The following is a 25531-nucleotide window of genomic DNA, read 5'->3' as shown; positions in this document are numbered from 1 at the left end:
ATGGTGACTTGTCAGCTCCGATTATTCTCAGGTAATTTGAAGTGCTACATATCGATAAGAATTTCAAATCAGCAGGCCCAGTGATGTTTTACAAGGAAGTAAGACAAGAAGAGTATTAACATCCAAAGGAATAATTTTCATTCTTCAAAGTTGTAAAAGCAGTGTCATTGACCTGCAATCAGTTGGTATGCTGTTCGTGCTAACATCCCAATGCTATTTTGCAATATTTTGCTGGACTCATTCACTCCCAAATAGCTGCCGGTAATTGCTTCATTTTCTGACCATAATTATACCAGCTTTTAGATTTAGATATCGTTCCTGCTCAGTGTTTTTCAGCACGATTGCTGTGATTTAGTTGAAGTACCTTCTAAAGAAAGTGTTCAGTGCAATGTAAATTTAAAAACGTTGCAGATTTTCCTCTTCTGTAGCTGTGCCATTGAAAGTGTGGTGGAGCAGGAATTTCACCTGTCTGACAGTTAAATGCTGACACTGGCAAATTTTCCTGAGTCAGCTTAATTTCAATGATTTTCAGCTGGGTGTCTGCCAACAGTGGGGCGCCTACCGTTGGGAGGGGTGGGGGGGGGGCGGGGTCCAGAGACTGTCTGCTGCTGAATGAGTCTGTCACCTGCAACAGCTTAAAGAAGCCATCCTCCTCCTGGTCGGGAGAAAACATCTGGCCTCTGCTAGATCTGATAGGAACTTCTCAGTCGGGGAATCTGAACAAATTACCGCGTGATCAATTGCACTTTGTGGGAATGGCCTTTTGTTTTTGAAAGGCCCCAATGGTCCTAGCAGCAATACACACCAGTAACATTCTAACATGACGAGCATCCAACATGGCTTTGGTGGTGATGATGGAAACTGATGAAAAATGCCACTATGTAATATACAGCCTTATTTGACCATGCACTTTGGTCGGGCATTTCTGGTATCTGGTGAAAGTGACAATGGAGGATTGCTACAGGACCAGAAATAAGCAGAGGCCCAGGGAGTCGGGTCCCTGCTCAATTTTCCACCCCCAGCAGCTCAAGTTATGCCAGAAAACCGGCGTAACTCAACAGAATAGTCCTCCCAAGTATCTTCAGCAAGCGATAGAGTTAAGTACCCACTTAGCTCAAATTACTTTATGTCTACATCGGACTTTCTATTGACAAAAAAGTGAAGTCCCAGTCCCTACTCTACACATTAATACCAAATACTTACCGTATATGTCAATGTCGGCATAAACTCTGTCACACTCAATTCGCTATTTTTTTTTAAACTCCCCAACAGTATCATAGTAGGTACAGCACAGGAGGAGGCCATTCAGACCACCGTGCCGGTGCCGGCTATTTGAAAGAGCTATCCAATTATTCCCATTTCCCTGCTTTTTCTCTACAGCCCTGTAATTTTCCCATCAAGTTTTTATCCAATTCCCTTTTGAAAGTTGTTATTGAACCTGCTTCCACCACCCTTTCAGGCAGTGCGTTCCAGATCAACAACTCGCTGCATAAAAAAAATGTTTCTTCATGTCGCCTCTGGCTCTTTTGCCGATCGCCTTAAATCTGTGTCCTCTGGTTTCCAACCCGTCTGCCACTGGAAACAGTGTTTCCTTATTTACTCTTATCAAAACCGTTCATGATTTTGAACACTACTATCAAATCTCCCCTTAACCTTCTCTATTCTAAACTGAACAACCCCAGCTTCTCCACGTAACTGAAGTCCCTCATCCCTGGTACCATTCTAGTAAATCTCTTCTGCACCCTCTCTATGGCCTTGACATCCTTCCTAAAGTGCGGTGTCCAGAATTGGACATAATACTCCAGTTGAGGCCTAACTAGTGTTTTATAAAGGTTTAGCGTAACTTCCTTGCTTTTGTACTCAATGCCTCTATTAATAAGGCCCAGGATCCCATACGCTTTTTTAACAGACTTCTCAACTTGCCCTGCCACCTTCAAAGATTTGTGCATCTGCATCGCAAGGTCTCCCCTTTAAAATTGTACCATTAATTTTATATTGCCTCTCCTCACTCTTCCTACCAAAATGTATCATATTACACTTCTCCACATTAAATTTCATCTGCCATGTGTTTGCCCATTTCACCAGTCTGTCTGTGTCCTCCTGAAGTCTGCTACTATCCTCCACATTGTTTACTACATTTCTGAGTTTCATGCCATCTGCAAACTTTGAAATTATACCCTCTATACCCAAGTCCAAGTCATTAATATATATCAAAAAAGAGCAATGGTCCAAATACTGACCCCTGGGGAACACCACTATATATTTCCCTGCAGTCTGAAAAACAACCGTTCACCACTACTCTCTGCTTTCTGTCCCTCAGCCAATTCTGTATCCACGCTGCCAGCGTGCCTTCAATCTCGTGGGCTTTAATTTTGCTAACAAGTCTATTTTGTGGTACTTTATCAAATGCCTTTTGAAAGTTCATGTACACAACATCAACCGCACTACCCTCATCAACCCTCTCCAGTACTTCATCAAAGAACTCAATCAGGTTAGTCAAACATGATTTTCCTTTAACAAATCTGTGCAAACTTTCATTTATTAGCCCATACTTTCCTAATTGCCAATTCATTTTGTCTCTGATTATTGTCTCTAAAAGTTTCCCCACCACCGACATTAGGCCAACTGGCCTGTAGTTGCTGAGTTTATCCCTCTCCCCTTTTTTGAACAGGAGTGTAACATTTGCAATCCTCCAGTCCTCCAGCACCATCCCCATATCTAAGGAGGATTGGAAGATTGTGGCCAGAGCCTCTGCAATTTCCACCCTTACTTCCCTCAGTAACCAAGGATGCATCCCATCTGGACCAGGTGACTTTTCTACTTTGAGCACTGCCAACATTTTAAGTATCTCCTCTTTCTCTATTTTTATCCTCCTCGATATTGCTACTACCTCCTCCTTTACTGCTACAATGGCAGCATCCATTTCTCTAGTGAAGATGGATGCGAAGTATTAATTTAGTACCTCAGCCTCCAATTTGACTACACTTTTACTATTTATATGTTTATAAAAGACATTTGGGTTCCCTTTTATGTTAGCTCCTAATTTGTTCTCACACTCCCTCTTTGCCCCTCTTATTCAATTTTTTAGATCGCCTCTGTACTTTCTGTATGCAGCCTGGTTCTCTACTGTGTTATGAACCTTACATTCATCATAAGCCTCTTTTTCCTGTTGCATTTTAAACTCTATATCTTTAGGCATCCAGGGAGCTCTAGGTTTGAATGCCCTTCCTTTCCCCCTCGTAGGAATGTGTCTACTCTGTACCCTAACCAACTCCTAGAACGCCTCCCATTGTTCAATTATTGTTTTGCCGACCAATTTTTGATTCCAATCCACCTGGGCAAGATCCCTTTTTAACTCTTTGAAATTAGCCCTCCTCTAGTTAAGTATTTTCACATTTGATTGTCCTTTTCCATAACTATTCTAATCCTAGTAATATTATGAACACTGTTCCCCAAATGCTCCCCCACTGAAACATGCCCCATCTGTCCCACTTCATTCCCCAGAACTAGATCCAGCACTGCTTCCTTCCTCTTTGGGCTGGAAACACACTGTTCCAGAAAGTTCTCTTGTACACATTTCAGGATTTCCTCCCCCTCTTTGCCCTTTACATTGTTACTGTGCCAATCTATATTGGGATAATTGAAATCCCCCATTATCACTACTCTATAGTTCTTGCACTTTTCTGTAATTTGCCTGCAAATTTGCTCCTCTATCTCTTTCCCACTATTTGCTGGCCTATAGTATACACCCAGTAGTGCAATAGCTCCTTTATTGTTCCTTAATTCTAACCAAATAGATTCTGTCTTTGACCCCTTAACTACATCATCCCTTTCCAGTGCTACAATAGTTTCTTTGATCAATACTGCCACCTCCTTTCTTTCCTTCCCTATCTTTCCTGAATACCTTGTAGCCAGGAATATTAAGTACCCAATCCTCCTCTTCTTTGAGCCAGGTCTCTGTTATTGCTATTATATCATCGTCCCACGTGGCGACTTGAGCCTGCAGCTCACCAACCTTATTTATCATGCTACGTGCATTTACACACATGCATTCCATGCCTCGCATTTATCCCCTATCTGATCCCTCCTATTTCTGAACTCTTCTGAACTCAAGCACTATTTGTCCCTCCCAGTCCTCTGTGCACCTTGTTGCTCCTCTCTAATGTTTCATCCTGGTGCCCGCCCCCCTGCCAAATTAGTTTAAATCCTCCTCCACTCATTAGTGGAGGAGGATTAGTTAATCTCCCCATGAGGACATTCGTCCCAGCTCTGTTGAGGTGCAACCTGTCCATCTTGAACAGACACATCCTGCCCCAGAACTAATCCCAGGAACCTGAAGCCCTCCCTCCTGCACCATTTCTCCAGTCACGCATTTACCTGCCTCACCCTACTATTCCTATACTCACTGGCACGTGGCACTGGGAGCAATCCAGAGAAGACTACCTTTGAGGTTCTGCTTTTTAACTTTCTCCCTAGTTCCTGAAAATCTGACTGCAGGAGCTTAACCTTTTTCCTTCCTATGTCATTGGTTCCCACTTGGACGATGACTTCCATGGTCCCCCTTTCCCCCTCAAAATGTTCTACACCCTCTCAGTGATGTGCTTTATCCTGGCAACAGGGACGCAACACACTATGCAGGACGCATGTCGGCGGTTGCAGAAACACCTGTCTATCGCCCTATCAAATCCCCTAAAACAACTGCATTTCTTTTGCCCCCCACCCCCTCCACCCCGGTCCCCACCCCCGCCCGCGTTCAGCTGAGTCTCCATGGTGCTGTGGATTTGTTCCTGACTGCACACCCCTGAGGTATCAACACCCTCACTGGTATTCAACACTGAATAAAAGCCATCTTTTACTACCACTTATAGCAACAGGCTCCCATCTGCACATGAAATTCTGACATATCTTGCCTCGGACCATATTCATAACGTTGGCGAGACAGCCTGGTTTTTTTTTCAAGTGTACCCTGGTCAAAGCTTATTGCATCAAGGGACAACCATGTACTGGGGGGTCAACAATGTAAAGACTGTGATTGAATTCTTGTCACCACCAACATGACTGAAACAGATAAGTTATATTTTCTCATAAGAAAGTCAAAAAATCCATATTACTTTAAAAGTGCAAAGCATCCAGCAAACGTCCAAATACGTGTAATGTCTGCTTACGTCGACAAAATTAGAATGGTCCCCAACATGAGGATATAAGTGGGTAGGACTGTATAATGGAACATGTTTTGGGCTCAGTGAGCATTTTATCTTGTATAGCAAGTGTGTTCTTAACATCAATGGTTAATTGGACCGGGGGGTGGTGGGGTGGGGTGGCGGGGGGGGCGCGGATTGGAGGCTTCACATGCAATTAATTACTTTATGAAGTGCAGTCACTGTTCTAATGGCCACAAATGAAGTAACAAATTGTATATAGCAGGGAGAAACGCATATCCTTATAAATCAGAGGCAAAAGTGCGACCAACTGAGCACACACAGTCAAGCTTTGTTATAACAAGCTTTCTCAGAATCACAGAATCATACAGCACAGAAGAAAGCCATTTGGTCCATCGTCCATGTACCAGCTCTCTGAAAGAATATTAAATTAGTCCCATTTCCCTGCTCTTTCCCGAGAGCCCTACAGATTTTTCCTTTATAAGTAGAGATCCAATTCCCTATCGAAAGTTACTGTTGAATCTGCTTCCACTACCTTTCCAGGCAATGCATTTCAAATCATAGCAACTTGCTGAGTAAAAAAAAAACTCTTTATCTCCCCCCTGGCTTTTTTGCCAATTATTTTAAAGCTGTGTCCTCTGGTTACTGACCCTCCTGCCAGTGGAAACAGTTTCTCCCTGTCTACTCTATCAAAATCCCTCATAATTTTGAACACCTCCATCGAATCTCCCCTTAACCGTCTCTGCTCTAAGCAGAACAATTCCAGCTTCTCTCGTCTCGCCAAATAACTGAAACCCCTCTTCCCTGGTACTTCCATGATCAACTTTTCTGTTGCTTCTGTTATATTTGGTATAGGAACTGAAATTCTATAAAATGAACCCCAACTAAAATGAAACTAATTTTCATTGAGTTTTTTTTTTGCGAATATTACTTTCTTCCTCCTCTCTTGAAGACATTGACTTCTTGCTGGGGCATGGTTCCATAGGCACCAGTTATCCTTTTGTACTTTGCCCAAATTGATAGTGAGTGCAGCATTTCCAGCAGGTGTGAATCGATTGCCAGAGAACCATAGAAAAGATACAGCACAGAAGGGAGCAATTCGGCCCATCGTGTCCGCCTCAGCTCGAAGAACAACCAGGTGCCCATTCTAATCACACCTTCCAGCACCTGGTCCGTAGCCCTGCAGCTTACAGCACTTTAGGTGCAGGTCCAGGTACTTTTAAAAAGAGTTGAAGGTCCCTGCCTCTACCACAAATTCGGGCAGCGAATTCCATACACCCACCATCCTCTGGGTAAAAAAGTTTTTCCTCATGTCCCCTCTAATCCTTCCACCAATCAGCTTAAATCTATGTCCTCTAGATCTTGAACTCTCCGCTAGGGGAAACAGGTACTTCCTGTCTACTCTATCTAGGCCCCTCATAATTTTGTACACCTCAATCAAGTCTCCCCTAAGCCTCCTTTGCTCCAAGGAAAACAACCCCAGCCTATCCAATCTCTCCTCGTAGTTGCAATTTTTAAGCCCTGGCAACATTCTTGTAAATCTTCTCTGCACTCTCTCCAGAGCAATTACATCCTTTCTGTAATGTGGTGACCAGAACTGTGCACACTACTCCAGCTGTGGCCTTACCAGCGTTTTATACGGTTCCATCATTACATCTCTGTTTTTGTATTCTATACCTTGACTAATAACGGAGAGCATTCCGTATGCCTTCTTCACAACCTTGTCTACTTGTATTGCCATCTTCAGGGACCTGTGCACATGCACTCCAAGGTCTCTCACTTCCTCTACCCCTCTCAATATATTCTCGTTTACTGCGTATTCTCGTTTACTGTTTGCCCTCCATAAGTGCATTACCTCACACTTCTCCGGGTTGAACTCCATTTGCCACTTTACCGCCCACTCCACCAACCCATTGATATCTTCTTGGAGTCCACCGCTATCCTCTTCACTATCAACTACACGGCTAATTTTTGTGTTGTCTGCAAATTTGCCAATCATGCCCCCTACATTCAAGTCCAAATCATTAATATATACCGCAAACAGCAAGGGACCCAATACTGAATCCTATGGCACACCACTGGAAACGGATTTCCATTCGCAAAGACATCCACCCACTTTTACCTTTATTTCCTGTTACTGAGCCAATTTTGGATCCAATTTGCCACATTTCCCTGTATCCCAAGGGCTTTTACCTTTCTGACCGGTCTGCCATATGGAACCTTGTCAAATGCCTTACTAAAATCCATGTAGACAACATCCGCTACACTACCCTCATCAATCCTCCTTGTCACTTCCTCAAAGAATTCAATCGGATTTGTAAGGCATGACCTTCCCTGAACAAACCTGACTATCCCTGATTAAACCATGCCTTTCCAAGTGACAGGTTATCCTATCTCTCAGTATTGATTCTAACAGTTTGCCCACCACCAAGGTAAGACTGACCGGCCTATAATTGTTCGGCCTTTCCCTTGTACCCTTCTTGAACAATGGTACTATGTTTGCAGTCTTCCAGTCCTCCGGTACCTCCCCTGTATCTAGTGAGGATTGGAAAATGATCCTCAGAGCATCCGCTATTTCCTCCCTGGCTTCCTTCAATAGCCTAGGAAACAATCCATCCGGCCCTGGTGACTTATCAACTTTCAAGGATTCCAGTCCCTTTAGTACTTCCTCTCTCATTATGTTTACCTTATCCAATATTTCACACCTCTGCTCATTAACTACGACGTCCAGATCATCCCTTTCTCTTTGTGAATACGGAGACAAAATATTCATTTCAAACCCTACCCACATCCTCTGCTTCCACACACAAGTTACCCTTATCATCCCTGATAGGTCCCACCTTTCCCTTAGCTATCCTCTTGTTCTTAATGTACTGATAAAACAACCTTGGGTTTTCTTTAATCTTACTAGCTAGTATTTTATCATGCCCTCTCTTTGCTTTCCTTATTTCCTTTTTTACGTCATCCCTGTACTTTCTATACTCCTCTAGGTTTCTGCAGTATTTAGTTTTCTGTGACAGTCATAAGCTTTCTTTTTCTGCTTTATCTTGCCCCGTATACTTCTAGCAACCAGGGGGCTCTAAATTTGGCAGTGCCACCCATTTTCTTTGAGGGGACGTGTCTGCATTGTACCTGTAGAATTTCACTTTTTAGTGCCTCTCACTGGCTTGCCACTGATTTCTCCTCAAGTTGTTATGTCCAGTCCACTTCTGCCAAATCACCTCTTAGTTCTGTAAAATTTGCCTTCCCCCAATTTAAAATGTTTACTCCTGATTTAACTCTGTCCTTTTCCATAATAATGCTAAAACTAACTGAATTGTGGTCACTATCCCCAATATGGTCACCCACTGTCACTTCACCCACTTGCCCATCTTTATTTCCCAGGACTAAATCTAGAATTGCATCCCCTCTTGTTGGGCTTGTCACGTACTGACTAAAAAAAGTTCTCCTGGCACCGATCAAGAATTTTGCGGCCTCTGTGCCCCTCACACTCTTTGAATCCCAGTTGATGTTAGGGTAGTTGAAGTCCCCTACTATTATTGCCCTCTTATTTTTGCTGTCAGAAATTTGCCACATATTTGTTCTTCTATCTCTCTTGCGCTATTCGGGCGACTGTAGTACACTCCTAGTAGTGCGACTGCCCCTTTTTTATTTCTTAGCTCAACCCATATGGCCTCGATTGATGATCCATTTAGTATATCATCCCTTCTCACAACTGTAATTGATTCTTTAACCAATAATGCTACCTCCCCTCCATTTTTATCACCCACTCTATCCTGCCTGAAAACTCTATATCCAGGGATATTGAGCTGCCGATTATCCCCCTCTTTAAGCCAGGTTTCCTTTATAGCAATGATATCATGCTGCCATGTGTCTATCTGTGCCCTCAGCTCATCTGCTTTGTTTGTAATACTCCTTGCATTGAAGTATATATCCTTTAACCCATTAAATTCCTGTGCTGAACACTATTTAACCTTTGCTTCTTTTGCCTTTCTGAGTCGCAAACTACGTCACTAACTGCATTTCTACTTCCCATTTCCTGGTCTGAATTTGTCCTATCTGTACCTGCCCTTTGGTTCCCATCCCCCTGCCATACTAGTTTAAACCCTCTCCAACAGGACTAGCAAATGCTCCCGCGAGGATATTGGTCCCGGTTCTGCTTGGGAGCAACCCGTCCAGCTTGTACAGGTCCCGTCTTTCCCAGAATCGGTCCCAATGCCTCAGAAATTAAAACCCCTCCCTCCTACACCATTTCTCAAGCCACACATTCATATGGTCTATTCTCCTATTTCTGCTCTCGCTAGCACGTGGCACTGGGAGTAATCCTGAGATCACTACCTTAGAGGTCCTGCTTTTTAATTTATTTCCTAACTCCCTATATTCTGCTTGCAGGACCTCAACCCTTTTTTTACCGATGTCGTTGGTATCATTATGGACCACGACCTCTGGCTGTTCACCCTCCTCCTTCAGAATGTCCTGCAGCTGTTCCGTGACATCCTTGACCCTAGCACCAGGGAGGCAACATACCATCCTGGAGTCACATCTGCGGCCACAGAAACGCCTATCTGTTCCCCTTACAATGGAATCCCCTATCACTATGCCATGAGGATCAGGTGAACTGGTTGTATTTTGCCTTCCAAACTTGCTGACAATTTGACCAATTGGAGCAGCCCGACCACCGCCACAGCTTAGATCAGCTAACTTAACACAGACTGGCGAATCAACCCTGCAACCTACCTGACCTGTATTACATAGAATTACTTAGAATTTTGCAGGACAGGAACAGTATGGCCCAACTGGTCTATGCCGGTGTTTATGCTCCACACTTCATCTCACCCTATCAACATATCCTTCTATTCCTCTCTTCCTCATTACTTACCTAGCTTCCCCTTAAATGCATCAATGCTATACGCCTCAACAACTCTATAAGGTAGTGAGTTCCACACTCTCACCACTCTCTGAGTAAAGAAGTTTCTCCTGAGTTCCTTATTGGATTTATTAGTGACTATCTTATATTTATGGCCCCTGCTTTTGGACTCCCTCACAAGTGGAAACATCTTCTCTATGTCTACCCTATCGAACCCTTTAATAATTTTAAAGATCTCGATCCGGTCACCTCTCAGTCTTCTCTTTTCTAACTCACTGAATAAATGCACTGAGCCTTCAGGGAACCTGTTAACAATTGTTCATATTTTTTCTGAATTTTACATTAGTTCACATTGTGATGCAGTTGTACATATCTTTATGGCACTTAAGAGAGTATACATTAATACGGTGAATCTACCACTTAGGTTTTTAATAGAAATTTGGCTGAGAAAATATTGTTGAATAAAATAAGGTTGAGCATGAGGACAATTTCCAAAGCCTCTAAAGTGATTTAAATTGGTTACCATATTATGCAAATTATTTGTGCAGAACTACACTCCATACAAGAAGAGAAATGCTCAATCTATCAGCCTGGTATGTCAGGTGATTCTCGTTTGGTTAGTAAACAACCACAAGTTTGAAGTATAATCTACTTGGTCGTTGGCTTTGATTTATTGTCTCCCATAGGCAAAACAATTTTCCAATACTCACTATCTCGGCTTACACATGAATAATGGCCCTTTGGGTGAGGTACGAGAGGGTTCCTAGCACCCATGGAACATACCACAACAAGGAGCTGTTCTGTATAAAGGGGACGGGAGAAAATTAAAAACAAAATTAACTTTTATGTCCTTTCAGGTAGGAGATACCTTATAGTTTAAAAACAAGTACTGAAAGTAGTACTGCAAAGCTTTGCCCCATTAATCAGTCAGAATTGATGAAAAGCCTTGTGATCCTGTTGGAGGAAGATGTCTCAGTGGTGACAGTGATGTTTTGGTGCTGCTTCATGCGCGTGAAAGGCCCATGATTCATGAGCACTGCAGGCTTAAGTGACTGATGTTCCTCTTCTGCATGAGTGAAAGGAGATCTGCAACTTAACTGTCTTAGGAGAAGTATTATCTGGCAGATGACTTTCTAAGGTGGCCTTTTAATTAATTCTGGAGTGTTTTACTATCTGTCAACCTTGTTTATGATTGTTTTTATTTCTCCCTGGCTGGAATTATCACTCTACTGAGCAGTGAAATTATAAATTGTTCTTCAGTCCCTCAGAAAAATATTGAATAATATTGGGTTGGAGAGTGTAACAAGCCTGTAAAGCAGTTAAGACAGTCTGTGAACTTCATTTGAACTCCAGGTTGTGTTGTAATTCAGAACTCACTCTAGGAAGCCACGTAGACTGGAATGTGTTACAAGTCTGCACATTGAGGGGTTCAGATGATAACAGAAACCACCAGAGTGAATCTCAAGTAGATTAACGTCATCTGTACCCTGAAATGAATTGCGTTCTTTAGACCCATTCCAACCTCTGATCTATATATAGATATATTTATTTATTTATATATATGTGTGTATGTTCAGTTGGAGCTCAGGGTTTTATTCTCCTTTCATCTTTGTTGTTGATATCTATTATGACGAACAGCGACAGCCAGACTTTTTCCTCATTCACAATGTATGGTTTAAACTAAAGTCCCTCTGTGGCAAAAAGATTTGAACTGAACCAATATTAAGTTTCATTTCATTGTATTGCAGGGTAACAGTATACAAAGTTTATTTTTCAAAGTTATTTTGGACTTAGCACTGTTCTAATCGAGTCAGTGGAAGCTGCAGAGTCTGCCATTCTCTGTTGTTCACAAGATATTACAGATTAGAAAGGCAGTTCGACCCATCTCAATTCATCCATCCAGAAAGATCCTAACCTCATTGTAGTATCCATTTGTTTCTTAAATAATTCCAGGGTTTTTGCTTCCACTATACCTGGGCATATAGTCCACATATTTATTGTTTTTTGTGTAAAGTCCTAGTATCAGTTTTTAGGTTCAAATTAGTAAAATGAAATTTATGTTATGTAGTTGTATTCCCACAGTTTAATTAAAAGTAATATTCTTTGTTAACTTTCTCCATATCCTCAATAATCTTGTATACCCCTACAAAATCACCTCCAAGTCACATCTTGTCCAGGCTGAAAAGCCCAAGTCTTTCCTCATAACTGAGACAGGAGGCAGTCACACCCATTGGGTTAAGTAGCAGTTTAGAGTTGGTCAATGCTAACGGACAGAAGGGTGTGACTGTGAGTCAGGCAGGTTTGGGACCCAGGATGTAGTGATGGAGGAGCCTCAGCCCTTGACCTTGTCCAACAGGTACGAGATACTTGCTACCTGCATGGATGATTTTTTTAAAAATTTGTTCATGCGATGTGGGCATCACTGGCAAGGCCAGCGTTTATTGCCCATCCCTAATTGCCCTCGAGAAGGTGGTGGTGAGCCTTCTTGAACCGCTGCAGTCCGTAAGGTGAAGGTTCTCCCACAGTGCTGTTAGGAAGGGTGGACCAGGATTTTGACCCAGCGATGATGAAGGAACGACGATATATTTCCAAGTCGGGATGGTGTGTGACTTGGAGGGGAACGTGCAGGTGGTGTTGTTCCCATGTGCCTGCTGCCCTTGTCCTTCGAGGTGGTCGGGGTCGCGGGTTTGGGGGGTGCTGTCGAAGGAGCCTTAGCAAGTTGCTGCAATGCATCCTGTGATTGGTACACACTGCAACTACAGTGCACCAGTGGTGGAGGGAGTGAATGTTTAGGGTGGTGGATGGAGTGCCAATCAAGGGGGCTGCTTTGTCCTGGATGGTTCGAGCTTCTTGAGTGTTGTTGAAGCTGCACTCTTCCAGGCAAGTGGAGAGTATTCCATCACCCTCCTGACTTGTGCCTTGTTGATGGTGGAAAGGCTTTGGGGAGTCAGGAGGTGAGTCACTCGCCACAGAATACCCAGCCTCTGACTTGCTCTTGTAGCCACAGTATTTATGTGGCTGGTCCAGTTAAGTTTCTGGTCAATGGTGACCCCCAGGATGTTGATGGTGGGGGATTTGGCGATGGTAATGCCGTTAAATGTCAAGGGAAGGTGGTTAGACTCTCTTTTGTAAGGAATCTTACAACACCAGGTTATAGTCCAACAGTTTTATTTGAAAATCACAAGCTTTCGGAGCTTACCTCCTTCGTCAGGTGAGTGAGTGAAGGGTTCTAAGATCTCATAGCATATATTAGCCTGGGAGACGATCACAGCAATCAAAGGTGTCGTTCGTGTTCAGACAGGTTAGCCACGGAAAACATTACATCCCAGTATACTGAATACACAATGGGTCAGATTACAAAGCCAGAGAGAGAAGGAGACCCGAAAGGCAGAGAGAGAGAGAGAATGTCCAGTTGTATTAAAAACAGATAATTTTTTTTTACGCTGGTGTGGTTACGTGTAGCGTGACATGAACCCAAGATCCCGGTTGAGGCCGTCCTCATGGGTGTGGAACTTGGCTATCAATTTCTGCTCAACGATTTTGCATTGTCGTGTGTCTCGAAGGCCGCCTGGGAGAACGCTTACCCGAAGATCGGTGGCTGAATGCCCTTGATTGCTAAAGTGTTCCCCGACTGGGAGGGAACCCTCCTGTCTGGCGATTGTTGCGCGGTGTCCGTTCATCCGTTGTCGCAGTGTCTGCATGGTCTCGCCAATGTACCATGCTCCGGGGCATCCTTTCCTGCAACGTATGAGGTCGACAACGTTGGCCGAGTCACAGGAGTATGAACCGTGTACCTGGTGGGTGGTGTCCTCTCGTGTGATGGTGGTCTCTGTGTCGATGATCTGGCATGTCTTGCAGAGGTTGCCGTGGCAGGGTTGTGTGGTGTCGTGGACGCTGTTCTCCTGAAAGCTGGATAATTTGCTGCGAACGATGCTCTGTTTGATAGAGATGGTCATTGCCTGGCAATTGTCTGGCTCGAATGAGAATAAGGACTGCAGGGAGGATGGGCACACTGACCACAGCACCATGGTACAGAAGGCCGAGGCCATTTAAATGAAGGGAGTAAAAAGTTATATGGTAGTGGTAGGGGATAGTAGAGTCAGGAGGATAGATACTGTTCTCTGCAGCCGCAAGCAGGAGTCCCGAAGACTATGTTACCTGCCCAGTGCCAGGGTTAAGGATGTCTCCTCGTGGCTGGAAAAGAACTTGGAGCATGAAAGGGAGGATTCAGTTGTCTGGGTCCAGGTAGGAACCAACGATGGAACTAAGAATGAGGTTCCGCTGAGGGAGTTTGAGAGCTAGGGTCTAAATTAAAAAGCAGAATCTCTGGATTACTACCTGCGCCATGCAAAAATTGGCATAGGGTCAAACAGATCAGAGAGTTAACTGCATGGCTTAAAGAGTGCTGTGGGAGACAGGGGTATCGATTCATGGGGCATTAGCACAGTCCTGGGGAAAGAGGGAGCTGTTCCGTTGGGATGGGCTCCACTTAAACTGGGCTGGGACCAGTGTCCTGGTGAATTGAATAACTTGGGGTGTGGATAGGGCTTTAAACTAAAAGCGGGGGGGAGGGGTCAGGTGAGGGGAAATTTAGAAATCTAAAGAGATAAGTCAAGGCAATAGAGCAGTGTAGCGATTTGGGTAAAGATAAGCACTGTGACAGGAAGGGACAAGGAGTTTAATGGCAATAGTTCATCAGCGAATAAGGTCAAAGCAGGGAAAAATGGTAAAAAGTTAAAATGAAAGGCTCTGTATTTGAATGCATGAAGCACTCGTAACAAGAGAAACAAATTAGTGGCACAAATAGAGATAAATAGGTTTGATCTAATAACCATTACAGAGACATGGGGCTCGATATTAGGAGGGCGGCGGGTTCGCGGTGGGGGGGGAATCTATTGGGCGTGTGGGTAACGCACCCGGTGAAATCAGTCTGCCTCGAGCGCGATCGCAGCCTAATTGGATCCACTTACCTGTTGTTCCGGGTCCCCCGCTGTTGAGCTGCGCGTCGGGTGGACTGCGCATGCGCTGTAAGGTCTGTCAGCTGGAGGAGCTCTATTTAAAGGGGCAGTCCTCCACTGACTGATGCTGCAAGAGATTGGAAAAATTACAGCATGGAGCAGCCCAGGGGGAAGGCTGCTCCCAGGTTTAATGATGCCTCCCTCCAGGTGTCATTGGATGGGATGAGGAGGAGGGGGAGGACAGAGATCTTCCCCCCGGCAGGCGGGAGGAAGCGGCCTGCCTCTGCCACCAAGAAGGCCTGGCTTGAGGTGGCAGAGGAGGTCACCTACACCACCAACATATCGCGCACCTGCATACAGTGCAGGAGGCGCTGCAATGACCTCAGTAGGTCAGCTAAAGTGAGCACACTTACTCATTCCCCTACACTCCATCTGCAACATCACCGCCCCCACCCCACACCTCCTTCTGCACTGCCAACACTACTCTGTCACATCACCCCTCATACCCACTCAAACCTCATCCTCATCTTACCTGCACTTACTCACCTCGCCAGTACTCATCCCGCCACTAACAGTCAACCCAATCCTCATACAATCTCATGGCTCTATCTCATACTCACCCTCTCATGCATCTCTTTCACGGTCAGCCTCACTCAACCTGCCACTACCTGTGCTGCAACCACAGGGCATGCATCACAAATGTGCAGTAGGAAGCGTAAGGCAAACGTGTCATGAGCATGATGGGGATGCACAAGGGTGTTTGAGGGTTTGTCATGGTTTTTACTTCTATTTAATTTCTGACCAACTCACATCACATATTATATTGCCACATCTTTGCGAATCTTGTCTGGTTTGTGCAATAATGCCCTTTCCTGAGGATCACAATGAAGACCCACACCTGATGCCACCCATTGTGTCACTGCAGAGTGGGTGTAGGTGTATTTGCAGGGCTCTTTTGTGCAGACGACTGAGAGACGTCGGCGATGTCCCTGGTGGCACCCTGGAAGGATGCGGAGGAGAAGTTGTTGAGGGCAGTGGTGACTTTGACAGCGACAGGTAAGAAGACGGTGCTTGGGCCAGCCGGGAGCAGCTCGGCATGAAGGAGGCTGCAGATGTCCACGACTACATGTCGAGTGACTCTGAGCCTCCGTGTGCACTGCTGCTCAGAGAGGTCCAGGAAGCTGAGCCTCAGTCTGTGGACCCTGTGGCAAGGGTAGTGCCCTCTGCGAAGCATCTCTCTCTGCGGTTGCCCTCCCTCTGTTGTGGAGCTCCACGTGTCAGAGTTGGACGGCATGGCCGGCGAGGCTGGTGATGCTGTTCGCCCTCCGAGGAGGTCATGACTGCAGCTACGGCGGCCCCCATCCGGAAGATGTACATCTGAGGGGGTCCGCAAGGTAGGTACATGTGCCTGGACCCCGGGGTAAGTGTGCAAGTTTGTGAATTTGATTGGTAGGAGGAGGGTGGTGGAGGCCAAATTTGTCCAAAGTGACAGAGTGGCCTCCTGCAATGAGTGAGGGTCTCCCCCCCGCCCCACACCTGTCAAATGGACCTTTGCAGCTGCCACAGGCTGATGGCTGCAACACGTCCATTTCAACTGGAAGTGTTTCCCCCAGTATGGGGAACAGTCCCAGTTGTTTGTAAAATCCCACCCCTCCTGAAATATTTCCTTAATCAGGTCTGTTAACGACCTGAAATACCTACATAAATACTGTCAAGTGGCAACCCGCTGGCTTTAATTGCCGGCTGGAGTCCCACATGCGGGGGCTGCGCGCGCACGTCAGCACGTCTGTTGGGAACCCGGAAGTGGGCGGGTTGGAGCCAGGCTCCCGACCCACTCCGGGATTCCCCGATTTTCGGAGCTCGCCCGCCAGGAACGCACCCGATAGAGGGTGCTGATATCGGGCCCATGGTTGCAAGGTGACCAAGGTTGGGAACTAAATATTCCAGGGTACTTGATGTTTCAAAAAGGTAGACAAAATGGAAAAGGAAGGGAGGGGTAGCCCTGATAATTAAGGATGACATAAGGACAGTAGTGAGAAAGGAACTTGGCTCAGAAGATCAAGAAGTAGAATCAGTATAGGTAAAAGTAAGAAATAACAAGGGGCAGAAACCATTAATGGGAGTACTTTATAGGCCCCCTAACAGTAGCTATACCATTAGATAGTGTGTTGATCAAGAAATAATAGGAGCTTGTAACAAAGGTAATGCAATAATCGTGGGGGACTTCAATTTTCAAATAGAATGGACAAATCAAATTGACAAAGGTAGTCTGGAGGATGAGTTCATGGAATGCATTCGAGACTGCTTCCCAGAACAATATGTCATGGAACCAACCAGGAACAGGCTATTTTAGGTCTTGTATTGTGTAATCAGACAGGTTTAATTAGTAATCTCACAGTAAAGGATCCTCTGGGGAAGAGCGTTCATAATATGATAGAATTTAACATTGAGTTTGAGAGTGATGTACTTAAGTCCGAAACTAGAGCCTTAAACTTAAATAAAGCCAATTATATTGGTATGAGGGGCGTGTTGGCTAAGGTAGATTGGGAAATTCAATTAAAGGGTATGACTGTTGAAAAGCATTGGCAAACATTTAAAGAAATATTTCAATATTCTCAACAAATATACATTCCATTGAGAAATAAAAGCTCCACGGGAAAAGTGATCCACCCGTGGCTAACTAAAGAAGTTAAGGATAGTATGAGATAAAAAGAAGAAGCCTATAATGTTGCCAAGAAGAGTAGTAAGCCTGAGGATTGGGAGAGTTTTCGAAACCAGCAAAGGTTGACCAAAAAATTGAAAAAAGGGAGAAAATAGAATATGAGAGTAAACTAGCAAGAAATACAAAAACAGATTTTTTTTTTATTCGTTCATGGGATGTGGGCGTCGCTGGCGAGGCCGGCATTTATTGCCCACCCCGAATTGCCCTTGAGAAGGTGGTGGTGAGCCGCCGCCTTGAACCGCTGCAGTCCGTGTGGTGACGGTTCTCCCACAGTGCTGTTAGGAAGGAAGTTCCAGGATTTTGACCCAGCGACGATGAAGGAACGGCGATATATTTCCAAGTCGGGATGGTGTGTGACTTGGAGGGGAACGTGCAGGTGGTGTTGTTCCCATGTGCCTGCTGCTCTTGTCCTTCGAGGTGGTAGAGGTCGCGGGTTTGGGAGGAGCTGTCGAAGAAGCCTTGGCGAGTTGCTGCATTGCATCCTGTGGATGGTACACACTGCAGCCACAGTGCGCCAGTGGTGAAGGGAGTGAATGTTTCGGGTGGTGGATGGAGTGCCAATCAAGCGGGCTGCTTTATCTTGGATTGTAAGAGCTTCTACATGTATGTAAAAAGCAAGAGAGTAGCAAAAGTAAACGTTGGTCCCTTAGAGGCTGAGACAGGAGAAATTATAATAGGGAATAAGGAAATGGCAGAGACGTTAAACAAGTATTTTGTATCTGTCTTCACAGTAGAAGACACAAAAAACATACCAGACGTAGTGGGGGACCAAGGGGCTAATGAGACTGAGGAACTTGAGGATGTGACTGGCAGGGTAGATAAAGGGTTACCAGTGGATGTGGTATATTTGGATTTTCAAAATGCATTTGATAAGGTGCCACATAAAAGGTTGTTGCACAAGATAAGGGCTCAAGGGGTTGGGGGTAACATATTAGCATGGATAGAGGATTGGTTAACGGCTGAAAACAGAGAGTAGGGATAAACGGGTCACTCTCAGATTGGCAGGCTGTAACTGGTGGGGTGCCGCAAGGATCAGTGCTTGGGCCTCGGCTATTTACAATCTATAGCAATGACTTCGATGAAGGGACCAAGTGTAATGTATCCAAGCTTGCTAACAATACAAAGCTAGGTGGGAAAGTAAGCTGTGAGGAGGTCACAAAGAGTATGCAAAGGGTTATAAACAGGTTAAGTGAATGGGCAAGAAGGTAGCAGATGGAGTATAATTTGGGAAAATGTGAGGTTATTCACTTTGGTAGGAAGAATAGAAAAACAGAATATTTTTGAAATGGTGAGAAACTATTAAATGTTGGTGTTCAGAAAGATTTGAGTGTCCTCGTACAAGAAACACAGAAAGTTAGCAAGCAATTAGGAAGGCAAATGGAATGTTGGCCTTTATTGCAAGAGTGTTGGATACAAGAGAGAGGAGGTCTTGCAACAATTGTGCAGGGCTTTGGTGAGGCCACACCTGGAGTATTGTGTACAGTTTTGGTCTCCTTTCCTAGGGAAGGATATACTTGCCTTAGAGGCGGTGCAACGAAGGTTCTCTAGATTGATTCCTGGGAAGAGAGGGTTGTTCTAAGAGGAGAGATTGAGTGGAATGGGCCTATACTCTCTGAGAGGTGATCTCATTGAAGCTTATAAGATTCTGAGGAAGTTTGACAGGGTAGATGCTAAGAGGTTGTTTCCCTTGGCTGGAGAGTCTAGAACTAAGGGGCATTGTCTCAGGATAAGGGATAGGCCATTTAAGAATGAGATGAGGAGGAATTTCTTCACTCAGAGGGTTGTGAATCTTTGGAATTCTCCGTCTCAGAGGGTTGTGGATGCTGAGTCGTTGAGTATATTCAAGGCTGAGATAGATAGATTTTTGGACTCTAGGGGAATCAGGGGATATGGGGAACGGGCGGGAAAGTGGAATTGAGGTCAAAGATCTGCCATGACCTTATTGAATGGCGGATCAGGCCCGAGGGGCCATATGGCCTACTCCTGCTCCTATTTCTTATGTTCTTACGATTCCTGACACTAGAATTCATTCTTGTGGCATTTCTCTGCACTGCCTCCAGTTCTTGAATATTTTCCTTGTTTTTTGGAAACCAGATATGGCCACAGTATGTAAAAAGTGGTTTGACCAGAAAACTATAATGTCTGATCACTATTCTACTGTTCTGGGTATGTAGTTCACCATCCTTTGGCTTTGCTGGATCCTGCTCTGCATTGTTTGAACATGTTTAACATTGAGTCTACTAAGACACTGAGAGGTCTTTCACCTTCATTCCTCCTCATTCTTCTCGACCTGTCTACAGCCTTTGACAAGGTTGATCACACCATTCTCCTCCAATGCTTCTCCTCAGTCGTCCAGCTGGGTGGGACTGCGTTCGCCTGTTTCCATTCTCATCTATCCAGTCATAGCCAGAGAATCACCTGCAGTGGCTTCTCTGCCCGCTCCCGCAACGTTATCTCTGGACTCCCCCAAGAATCTATCCTTGGCCCCCTCCTATTTCTCATCTACATGCTGCCCCTCGGCAACATCATCCGAAAACACATCAGATTCCACATGTACGCTGACGACACCCAGCTCTCCCTCATCACCACCTCTCTCGACTCCTCCACTGTCTCTCATTTGTCACACTGCTTGTCCAACTGGATGAGCAAGTATTTACTTCAACTAAGTATTGGGAAGACCGAAGCCATTGTCTTTGGCCCCCGCCACAAACTCCTAGCCACCGACTCCATCCCTTTCTCTGACCACTGTCTGAAGCTGAGCCAAACCGTTGCAACTTTAGCATTCTGTTTGACCCTGACATGAGCTTCCGACCACATATCCGCTCCATCATCAAGACCGCCTACTTCCTCCTCCGTAACATCGCCGATCTACGCCCCTGCCTCAGCTCATCTGCTGCTGAAACCATTATCCATGCCTTTGGTACATCTAGACTCGACTGTTCCAATCATCTCCTGGCTGGCCTCCCATCTTCAAACCTCCACAGACTTGAGCTCATCCAAAACTCTGTTGCCCATATCCTAACTCGCACCAAGTCCTGTTCACCCATCACCTCTGTGCTTGCTGACCTACATTGGCTCCCGGTCCAGGAACAGTTCGATTTTAAAACTCTCATCATTGTTTTCAAATCGTACAAATATTAGTGAGTCCCTGGCCTCACGACCAGCCAGGTGAGCAGCTGCTCTGCCGAAGGGGTTCCTTCCCCTCTTCCTCGTCTTTCTCCTCCTCGATGTTGATGGCAGATGTGGATGCTGGATGAGGGCATGGGGCCTCATCAACCAGTAACCCTCTCTGTTGCGCCATGTTGTGCAGGACACAACAGACGTCTGTAATTCAACCCAATCTCGCTGATGCGTATTGAAGCGCTCCCTCAGACTGATCCAGGCACTGAAATCGTATCTTCAGCAGTCCTATCGCGTGTTCAATGACAGACCTGGTGGCGATGTGACTGACGTTTTATCATCACTGTTCCCCGCTGATGGGGTTCCTCAAAGGTGTCACTAGCCACGTGTGAAGGGAGTATCCCTTGTCTCCGAGGAGCCAGCCCTTAAGGCTGTTAGGTGCATGGAAGAGGAGTGGGATGTTGGATTCCCTCAGAATGAATGAATCTTGGCAGCTGCCAGGGAATCTGGTACACACGTGAAGAAATCTTTTCCTATGGTCGCAAACGGGATGGAGTAATTTCCCTTTCTGTTGATGAGTAGTCCTAGCTCATGTGGAGGTGTTCAGATTGCTATATGCGTGCAATCAGTTTCACCCTATACCCATGGGAAGCCAGCCACCGAATGGAAACCCACTGCCCTCTCCGACTGGCTGAGGTCATCCATGAGGAAGTTGACATATTGCGAAGACCAGCGAAACAAACCATCGGTGACCTGTCTTATGCACTTCTGGGCAGACGACTGAGAGACTCTGGCGATGTCCCTGGTGGTGCCTTGGAATGATCCGGAGGCAAAGAAGTTGATGGCAGTGGTCACTTTAACTGCGATGGGCAATGCGATGCCACCAGGCCAGCCGGGAGCAGCTTGACATGAAGGAGGCTGCAGAAGTCTGCGATCACCTGGCGACTCACCCTCAGCCTCCGTAGGCACTGCTCCTCAGAGAGGTCCAGGAAGTTCCGTCTTGGTCTGTCGACCCTGTTGTGAGGGTAGTGCCTGCTGCGATGTCGCTCCCTCTGTTGTTCCCCTCTCTGCTCTGCTCTGTGGCGCACCGCTGTGTGGTGGAGCTGCAAGTGGCGGAAGTGCACGTCGTGCCTGGCGAGGATGGTGATGTTTATCCTTCTCAGATGTACTGGTGAATGCAGCCATTGCACCCCCCATCCTGATGTCGTCAGTTTGAGAGGGTCCAAAAAGTAGGTAAATAAGTGTAAACAAAACAATTCTGAGTGTATACCAAGAATTTCAAGCCTAAACACAAAGAGCTCCCAGCTAAAAGTTTGTCTGAGAGAACTGAGTGCCCTGCTGCAATAACTCACCTTTTATCTCCATCTGTCAAACAGGGATTTAAATGTTCAAATGGCTGCCGGCTGCAACCCACCGAGTTTCCCATGGCGTGTTTCACACATCACGGGAAACACGTTGAGGCAGCGTTGAAATCGCTTGCCATCAGTGTTAATTACATTTATGCACATTTCAAGTACTTTAAGTACTTGAATTGCTGGTTTAAATATTGTCCCGCCGGCTTTAATTGCTGGAGCAGCACATGGCGTGGCTGGAATCTATTATTTCTTGATGCAGCCAGAGTTTGGGGTTGACCATAATGCAGTTCTCTAGCTGGTGAAACCCAGTGTGTGGACTATGTTTGTCACCTGAAGTTTTCATCAGGAAATTATCCTCCATGTGCAGGTGAATCCAGAGATAACCTGGTTCACTGGTGTCATGGGTCACCTGGAGTGATTTACATACTCATACAAGCTTATAAGATTTTCAAGGAAGAAAAATGGCTCTGGGTCATGCGTATTTTTTGGCGGTTTGGAGCTGGGATTCCTTCCCGCTCCAGAAAATCCTGATTTTCTTTGCCCCCCCCCAGCCCCCAATGCACCCGCACTTTGCTTTTAAAATCGTACCCCATGTCATTTACGTAAATTAAAAACAGTAATGGTCCCAGCATTGAGCTGGAGGCACTAGCCCCCCCCACCCGCCTCACTCACACTGACATAACTTCTCCATTTATGTCCTGCCCTTAAATCAGTTTACCGATTCGACACTGGGATCATGCTCTGAAAAGGACGCTAATTGTTACGTCAGTGGAAGGATGATGAGGGTATTTTAGCAGTTATGATGAGATCTGGAATTCTATTGTGTGAAATTAAAGACCAGTGATGCGAGAAGTGATTTACTAGATGGTACTAGAAAAGAGCAAAACCATTATGTTGCATAATAACACACACAAAATGGTGTGTGCTATTTCAATGTAATATACTGTGAAATAAAAACCAGTATCACTGCAGCTCATATCATATGACTGTATAATTCCCACTTCATTGTAAAAAAAAAGTTAGAGGACTTTCAACTTTGCCATTTACAATGCACTTGGACTGATTCTGTCCTGTCTGCATTCTTACAGAAGTAATATATTCAGTTGTAATACTAAAATTATGAACAGTGCGACAGTGCAATATTTATACGATTCCTACCAGAAGGGGTGGCAATAAGTGATTGAAAAGGAGGGATGGCCAATACTGATAGGTAAATTATTGCCATTGACCCACAGAAAAGCTTTACAACATTTTCGACAACAGTAAAAGCTGCCAGTAAAGAAATGACACAATCTGCAAGGTCACAGAATTTTCCATTCTGTCCACTCCTTGCAGGAAAACAGAGTACATAACTGAGCAGTGATTGGATACATTTACTTGATCAGAATACTCTCTTGCAACACAAGGCATAAGCAACACAAAAATTTTAAGCCAACACACTGAATAAATATTGTATCTCGAAACAGTGACAAACAAGTTTGCTGTTTACACTATTAAATGTCTTGGAATCTTACAAATCCACAATTGAATAATGTCTGCCTTACCAGTGCATTAATCTAATGCATTGAATGTGATGTCACTGAGGTCCCAATATTTAATGCATTAATTGGTGGTTATTGGGTTGACATGGCAAGCATGTTTTCTAAAGTTTGCGATTTTCAGTAACACACGGCTTCTTTAAAAATATTAATAATTACAATCAGTTTTTCTCCCTCTAGGAGGCTATTTTAAGTTATTTATATCCCTCATAAGGCTCCCCAAATGGGTGAAAAGGGCTAATGTTTTCGAAAATGTAAAATAAATTCATCTCGAAACCAATATAGTTGTTTATTTTAAACACACAAAACTACTAGGATAGACAGAAATATCAACTAACATGTAGAAAAGATTAGAATTTAGACATGAGAAAAATACAAACTTTTACCACCACAGTAAACATTTCTGCTTTATGGGATGGTTTAAATAGATTGCATCTGAAAAAACTGTAGGGAATGTTTACAGTACAATTAATGCTGTAGAATCATATCTGTTAAAATTCAGACCATATTTTGTAATTGCACATTGTGTATCAAAACAATACCAACATCATTTAAAAAAAATATTGCTGTTCCATCAGATTTAACTTTATAAGCATGTTAACAACATTGATCTTTTATCGTTATCTTCTCATAACTTATTAGCTATCAGCTTTTCTTTTCATATAACCAATAGCAACAAGTAAATGAATTGAAAACACAGTCACTACTAATAATAATGGGCCAGTTTTACCACCAGTTTTGTGTTACTATTATTAATATAGATCTATTGAGGTTTACCACGTAGTTAGCTCATTACGAACAATAGTGGTTTAAAGTGGTTCTATTTTTCTCAATTTGATTATTTTTTGTTGCTGTTTGTAAGCGAGACGTTTTGAGCAAAAGTCCCCAGGTAGTTTTAAGCTAAAAGTTAACTGGCATGCAGAAGCTGGTAAATGGAACTCAAGTTTTTGCTGGACAGAGAACAATGTGAGAACAGACAGCATAACCTTGTACAGATAATGGATTGATATTATTAGTAGTATAACTGACAACTGAAGTAGCAGAACTGTGGCATTATTAATATTACGCCTTTCCTCATTCAGACTGTGAATAACATTCATACCACACTCCAATTGAACTGCAGTCATAAAAAAGATGCCCCAATGTTCTGCATTCCTTGCTCTGTACTTAGATGCACCAGTCTCTGCTACTTTCTATCAAAATGTTGTTTTCCAAAGCTTGCTCATTTGTGCTACAGACTCCGACCATAACCCTCCAACATTTGTTGGCCCACAAGTAAGAAGAGATTTGGCAACCGACCTACAGGTCTGCAGGGGGGAGGGGGTGGGGAACAAGGGTATGGTCAAGTAAGGCCTATGTGGAAAAGTTTAGTAAACTACATTTATAATCTGGTTCAACATGATAAATTCTACCTTAACCATTGCTGGTCATTCAGAAATCATGGGTCTGGATTCTGAAGTGGATTGAGACATAATGGGCCAGAAATCGCTCCCGAAATAAAGGTGGAGCTCAACAGCGCTTTCAGTTTTTCGTGGTGAATTGAAGGAGCAAGTTCCCGCATTTGCACATGCTCAGTAAAACGCGGAATTTGTGAACTTGCTCCGAGTGGTTTGCCGGCGATATAACAACTTTGAATTAAAGGAATATTGCATGCTGCAATCAAAGAAATCATTGAAAAAGCGTAAATTTGCTTATCTGCCCAGCTGGAAAGTAACTAATTCAGCCACCAAACAGGCACGCTTAAAAATACCAGGTCTAAACTAAGTTTTAAAAGCGCGGTTAGTCTTAATGACTGCCAAACAACAAAAAATT

General features: G+C 44.5%; 1 protein-coding gene across 2 annotated transcripts in view; it reads left to right on the top strand.

Moving 5' to 3' along the window:
* Positions 1-25531, top strand: part of chl1b (cell adhesion molecule L1-like b) — a 513752-nt gene that overhangs the window by 239740 nt on the left and 248481 nt on the right. The window lies entirely within an intron of this gene.

Source organism: Heptranchias perlo, chromosome 17 (genome assembly GCF_035084215.1).
Source record: "Heptranchias perlo isolate sHepPer1 chromosome 17, sHepPer1.hap1, whole genome shotgun sequence".
NCBI lineage: Eukaryota > Metazoa > Chordata > Chondrichthyes > Hexanchiformes > Hexanchidae > Heptranchias > Heptranchias perlo.
Note: the sequence above shows the minus strand (reverse complement) of the source record. Positions and strands in the feature narration are given on the sequence as shown.